Raw genomic sequence first — 7,509 nt, forward strand, 5'->3', positions numbered from 1 at the left:
ACAACATGACTATTTAATGCACACATCCTCCGTCTTCCCAAAGTGATGATTCGCCCTCTTTTGGAATCAAATTAATTTATTAGCACCCAAGTATTTACCAATTTATATTTTCTAAAAGTGTTATAAATATACAAAGTGAGCGAGAACACAGCAGATAGATACTGTATAAAGCACAAAAGACCCAGAACCATAGATATCCTATAAATGATCGGATATAGAATATAGTAATTATATATGTAATTCTATGCCCAGAATCTATTATAGACCTAATCATAACATATGTAAGGCACAGAACATCCAACATTAATACTGATCTCATTAGGAATGAGTGCCAAAAACAGGTCAGATTAGCATACATTTGAAGAAGTGATTTGCCACTTAGTGTGGATTACTGACTCTTTCGCCACTCTCACAAGTAAAAACTGTTGCATTAAAAGCATTTAACCCATTTTGCTTCAACATATTGCACACATCAAAAGGCTGTTTTTGAAAAGAGCTCTGCTCTTTATAACTGCAGGGTACACTTTGTACGCTTTCCCCCCCCTTGCCCACTCCCCTCGACCCCCTACCCTCGCCGCGCCTGGCCTGCCACCCTCCACCCCTTCACTCTTCTCTCTGAATAGAGCGAGAGAGCGGAGTAGAGCTAGGTGTTAAAACTACAGAAGACGAGTAGAGCCAGAGAAAGATGTTGCAGGTGCCCTGTGGGTATCTTTCAAATGAATCGTCTGGCTGGTCTGACTTATGTGCAGTTTTGAAACATTAACAAGACCTTTGAGAGGAAGGGATGAGAGGGGAGAGAGAGGGGAGTAAGGGAGAGAGTGGGAAGGCAGAGGGAATGAGCAGGACATGGCATGATGGTCTTTAATGTTTTATTGAACAGACACAAATTATTTTGGCCCTGGCCTTTAGTGTTGGTTGGAAGTCAATGAGAAGGCGAGTCGGGGCATGCCATGGGCGCTGAGCGGTGAGCGTGACAAGGAAAGAGTGGGATTGAAGGGTCTTTCTGTCTCTCTGAGGCCTACAGCATGGCTCACAAAGAGACGTTTTATGGATCAAGGACGATGACAAGTTTCCACTTATCACCTAACTACTTTAAATTATAATTCGGTTCTTCTATTGTTCAGTGAGGCTCAGTTGGTAGCGCACGGTGCTTGCAACGCCAGGGTTGGAGGTTTGATTCCCATGGGGGACCAGTATAGAAATGTATGCACTCACTACTAAGTTGCTGTGGATAAGAGCATCTGCTAAATGACTAAAATGTAAAATGATGAGCAAAAAAGTAAACATAAACAGCCTAGTCTCATAGACTAGGCGTAACATAGTACATGTAAATCTGTGACACTCAAATTAGGATGATACTGTATGTTACGTATGGTTACATAAGACAGATGGTTACTTAAGGCAAAAGCGAAAGTAGGGTGGTTGGTCGGGGTGTGAGTATAACGCGAACATCTAGCAACCAGAGCGTTGGGCCAGTAACCAAAAGGTTGATGGATCGAATCCCCGAGATGACAAGGTAAAAGTCTGTCATTCTGCCGCTGAGCAAGGCAGATAATCCACTGTTCCCCGGGCACCGAAGATGTGGATGTCGATTAAGGCAGCCCCCCGCACCTCTCTGATTCAGAGGGGTTGGGTTAAATGAGGAAGACACATTTCAGTTGAGGGCATTCAGTTGTACAACTGTCTAGGTATTCCCCAGCAGAACCCTTACCTTGGTACTAATTGTTATTCTGTTCCACACCCTGATCGGTTACACGTGTTTTGTGATTGTCTCCACCCCCTCCAGGTGTTGCTTTTTCCCTGGTGTATATATCCCTGTGTTTCCTGTCTCTCTGTGCCAGTTCGTCTTGTATGCCTTTCAAGTCAACCAGCGTTTTTCCCGTACTCCTGCTTGTATTCTCTTTTGCTAGTCCTCCAGGGTTTTTGACCCTCGCCCTTTTTCTGGACTCCGCACCCGCCTGCCTGACCATTCTGCCTGCCCTGACCTCAAGCCTGCCTGCCACTCTGTACCTCCTGGACTCTGAACTGGTTTTGACCTTTTGCCTGTCCACGACCATTCTCTTGCCTACCCCTTAAGGAGTCTTTAATAAATATCAAGACTCGAACAGTCTGCCTCCCATGTCTGCATCTGGGTCTCGCCTTGTCTCGTCTCGCCTCGCCTTATATACTGAGAGTATTGTCACTAGTTATTAATGATTACAAAAATTCTGCTAATTCCATTAGTGTAACGAGACAGGCCAGTTTCCCTCATCACACAGTTATTTCTAATGTGATAATGATACATTTGCATTGCTAATTATTATTTTAAATATTAACTATGTACACCTACAGAAGAACTGTCATTAGCGTTAATGCTCAAGTTGTCAAGAACTCGGATGTGCCTGTTTATGCTACCATAGGATTATGGCAGCGCCCGAACATTTCAGTTGAATGCATTCAGTTGTACAACTGACTAGGTGTCCCCCTTTCCCTTTACTGTAGGTTTAGTCATCATTACAAGGCTTATTGTTGACAAGCGCACTCCACATGACTTTTGAAAGGCAATTTATGCTTGAGTCGACATCCGTAGCATTTGCTGGGGATTCAATCTCCACGAATGCAAAGGAAATTGTCTGTAAAAGGCACATTGTCAACAGAGCAGTGTACTTGTCGATAATGTGCCTTTAATTGAATCCCGGGGCTAAAGACTGAAAGGCAAAACATTTATGTTGGAGTTTGTATAAGGGACGTTTCATTCCAAAACGCTACACCTACAGAGAGACAAATCATATTTTTTATGCTACATATCTGCCCCACTGTCAGGGAAATAAGTAGTACTGCTAGGTTTTACACAGTCAAGTAACATAACAAAATGTTTGATATTGAAATATATAAATGATACATTTGTGACATCAATGTTTAAGAAAATGCAATACTATAATATGAGATCTGTTTGTAAAACATTTACATTTTACATTTAGTCATTTAGCATATGCTCTTATCCAGAGTGACTTACAGTAAGTGCACTCATCTTATTTAGATAGCTAGGTGAGACAACCAAATATCACAGTCAAATATATAGGATACGAACACTCCATTCCAGCTAAACAATGGATGTATAGCGTTTGGCCAACACAAAATTTTCACACACATCTAAAATCTATTAGTAAAAAATCTGAGAACAGTTACCAATAAGCAATTATGTCTGATTAAAAACACAGTAACACGTTACATTAAGTTGCCCCTATTACTATGTAACTACCACTAACTGTGTTAATAACTCAAACCAAAATCAGACCATGAATACACATGTAATACCAGTCACACCCTGTCATTAACATGGTAATTCACAGGTGACTTTCAAACATGTAATCACAAAACATGAGTTATATAGTGGAACAAGAAACAGTGTAATAAGTAGTTACACATGTGGAACAACCTGCAGCAAGTGAATGTGTAATTACACATTCCTTGTTCCAATTGTGCAATAACTGATTCCTCTACAGCCATATTACCATGTAAAACTTATGCAACTACTATGTTGTTAACACAGTTGTAACTGTGCCAGTTACATAGTTATAGGGGCAAAGTGTTGCCAAAAAAACAAATGTAAAAAGTTGTTGGATATAGTATTTTGGAAATCAACTTCAATTGTTTCCCAGTTTATATTATGTACTATACATTGGGTGGTTTGATCCCTGAATGCTGATTGGCTGGTAGCCGTGGTATATCAGACCACATACCATGGGTATGACAAAACATGGATTTGTACTGCTCTAATTATGTTGGTAACCAGATTATAATCGCAATAAGACACCTCAGGGGTTTGTGGTATGTGGCGAATATACCACGGCTAAGGGCTGTATCCACGCACTCAGTGTTGCATTGTGCATAAGAACAGCCCTTAGCCGTAGTATGTTGGCCATATACACAAGTACATTGGCCATATACCACACCCCCTCTGGCCTTATTGCTTAAGTATCAATTAACAATGTGCATATATCAAGGTAAATTAGTGTCCATCCTGAACCCTGGTTCTGAAACAGCAGATAGAACACATTGTGGAGATGGGAATACACTTCTATCAGTGATACACTGGCTGCCTGTGCACAGGGTAGGACAAATGAAAAAGCTGTCCACAAGAATGTGTTCTAGTACCAGCACCACTGAATTTTAACCAGCTATAGATTGAGTGCCACCACCAACTGATGGCGAAATAGAGTTTTTGGGCAACTTGCTTTCAGCCACACAGAGGCTCTATCCTCTATCTGTGCACATGGAAGAAAAGAGAAGAGGAGAGAAGGATGAGGAGAGTGGGATTGCATTACAATAAAAAATTTTTAGGTGGAGTTGTGTTTTAGTTTGAAAGAGCACTCTACTTGTGCGGATAAGATTGACATATGCATTCATTAATGAGAGTGGATGGAAGATATGCAGCATTATCAGCTTCTAGCTTCTGCTTAGTGAGGTTCTGATGATGGAAGATTCATCTGCATCCCAAAGGGCACCCTATTCCTTACATAGCACACTACTTTTAATCAGAGCCCCCAACAGTGCACAAAGCTGGTTATAATTATTTCAGAACCAGATCTGCCAGGGATCAGCCTCGGCCATCATGCAAAGTAGCAATGAGAAAGTCACTTTTAATGTAGGAGAGGAAGAGAAGAGAGAAGAAGAAAGTGGGGCGTTTGTCATTAAAGTGTAATTTGGCTTTTTTACTTGGGAAGGATGGAAATACTATTAGAATAACTTTAAAGTGGCTTTAAAACAGCTTTAGAATGGGATGTAGGATTAGCGTGAAGAGCATTTACATTTCTGCACTGGAGTGAATGAAAAAATGCAAAGAGAAGCACAATGAGAAGGAAAGAACCGAGCTCTTTTATAGATTCATTGCTAAATCAATGACTCATGAATGAGAAACGTGGTGATTTCCAAACCAAGCTTATCTTTTTTTTCTTTATTATCATTACTGAATTCATCATTTTTTATTTTGTTGTCCCTTTCAATCACATTATTATAGTTAATTATAACAATACCTTGTTGTGAATTAATGTGTGTGTGTGTGTGTGTGTGTGTGTGTGTGTGTGTGTGTGTGTGTGTGTGTGTGTGTGTGTGTGTGTGTGTGTGTGTGTGTGTGTGTGTGTGTGTGTGTGTAAAGTGGGAGGAGGGTGCTGTGACTGCTGAGTGAGTGAATGTGGTTTATGAAGTGTGTCTGCTTTGTGTCGAACGCTACGGCATCTCCTCTTGCTCTGTATACTTAACTTTATTGATTTCTCCTTACTCTTGCCTTAGGAGCAGTAATTATGAGCCTAGACCATCTCATTGATTTGACTTCCCATCGGTGGCTAGCTTACACTGGCACGTCTTTACAGACCAAATTAGGGTTTCCTTAGGACTCGATCCAGTTAACTACAGTTTTTGTTTTCACTTAACAGAACTGCAATCTATAATGCAACTGTACACAAAAATACATGTTTTATGAACTAATATTGATTATTTATAACGCATTAATGTATTATTACTTTTTATGCATTAATACATTATTATTGATATTATAAGAATTAATATTATTATTATGGAAAGCAGCCCATGTACTCCCCCTTCATTAAGGTGTTGACCTGTGTGACTTAAATAATATCGCCCATTTTCAAACGCTCTTGCCTTGCTAAAATCTTAGAATCCTTGGTAAGTACTCATCTTAGATCCTTTTTATCTATGAAATGTATTCTAAATTATCATCAGATGGATTTCAGACCTGGTCATAGCACCATCTCTGTGCTTCTATGGTTTTAAATTATGTTATGGAAAGGAACAAACACTGTGCAGACCTTTTTATTGACCTGTCTAAGGCTTTTCACACCTTGGATCACTCATTACATATTCTGAGATTTTCTACAATAGGCCTGAACCAACCTGTGAACCAACCTGAACCAACCTTATTTAATGGAAAGAATGCAGTGTGTATTTACTGATGGTGTTCAATCAGGTTTTCTGGACATAACAAAGGGTGTCCCACAGGGATCAATTCTTGGTCCGGTTCTTTTCACAATTTACATTAACAATATTGGTTTATCTGTAAAAAATAAAAAATAAAAAAAGTATTATAATACTTTCACCTGTATGCAGATGACATTGTTGTGTATGCTATTGCCCCCATAGCTGAGCAGGCTAGTTTGGAGCTTCAATCTGCCTTTATTGCCTCGCAGAAAGCCTTTGTTTGTTGTTTTTATTTGCTTTGTAAATATTGTCAACAACATTCATGTCAATTTACACACTCTAAAGAAAAAAAGATAGGAATTACATATACAAATACAAAAATTAAGAAGTACGGTCAGATGCCAAGCAGTTGCCATATTAAGCAGTAATGCAGCCAGTCAAGATGCTCTCAATGGTGCAGATGTCGCCTTCTTGTAGTCCTGACACTAATCTACTCTACTTTTAGCCGGGTTGGACAATAATGATCGGTGACCTAATTTGCATTTTTGGGGGGAGAGAGAGAATCCTCTCTTTCTCAGTTTTCTGGGCTTGTATGAGTTATTATGGTATTTACAGTAACATACCTTCCCAATAACTTACTCAAATGAATGTGTATACTGCATTTTAAAAACACTGCATTAAAAACTACAGTAATGTCCTCAAAACACTAACTATAGTAAATACTACCTCCCCCATATCCCAATTTGTGCCACCTGTAAGTAAGAAACCTGCATGGTTCACGATTATAGACCATATAATGACTTCATGACAGATTATAGAAAATAAGCTCTGAACTATCTGTTCAGACCCCAGTCCTACCTACCTACAGTTTATGGACAATTTGCTCTTTTAGTATTTCTCTAGTAGGCTTCCTCAAGGAGAAAGCCTGCACTTCTATGTCAAACACAATAAAATAAAAACACTATACTAACACTACTGTAATGGCCATGAAAATACTACAGTCCGCAATAACACTACAGTAAATACTACAGTAAAAACACTACATTAATTACTATAGAAAATACTACAGTTTTCTTTTACTACAGTTTTATACTAAAGTTAACTGTAAATACTACAGCATACTACAGTTAGTACCACAGTAAAGTCCTCAAAATATCTACATGGAATAGTATAGTATTACCGGTATTATCCAGAAAGTATTCAGACCCCTTGACTTTTTCCACATTTTTTTCCCCTCAGCAATCTACACACAATAACCCATAATAACAAAGCAAAAACAGGTTTTAGAAATTACAGCCTCACATCTTCATGGTGAGGCTATAACGTCTTCATGGTAACCTTGGAACACCTGTATTTGGGGAGTTTCTCCCATTATTCTCTGTAGATCCTCTCAAGTTCTGTCAGGTTGGATGGGGAGCGTCACTGCACAACTATTTTCAGGTCTTTCCAGAGATGTTCGCTCGGGTTCAAGTCTGGGCTCTGGCTGGGCCTCTCGAGGACATTCAGAGACTAGTCGGAACAGCTGGTGCTCTCATGTATGTTTCAGTGTTATTTACTTCGAAGTAAGGATAGAAGTAGTTTAGCTCGTCTGGT

General features: G+C 39.5%; 1 non-coding gene across 1 annotated transcript; it reads left to right on the forward strand.

Moving 5' to 3' along the window:
- Window positions 1–6,790: 6,790 nt before the first annotated feature.
- LOC139408127 (U7 small nuclear RNA) lies at window positions 6,791–6,845 on the forward strand. The gene has a single exon (XR_011634185.1). It is a non-coding gene; the product is annotated as a U7 small nuclear RNA (small nuclear RNA).
- Window positions 6,846–7,509: the final 664 nt, after the last annotated feature.

This window comes from Oncorhynchus clarkii, chromosome 4 (genome assembly GCF_045791955.1).
Source record: "Oncorhynchus clarkii lewisi isolate Uvic-CL-2024 chromosome 4, UVic_Ocla_1.0, whole genome shotgun sequence".
NCBI classification, from domain to species: domain Eukaryota; kingdom Metazoa; phylum Chordata; class Actinopteri; order Salmoniformes; family Salmonidae; genus Oncorhynchus; species Oncorhynchus clarkii.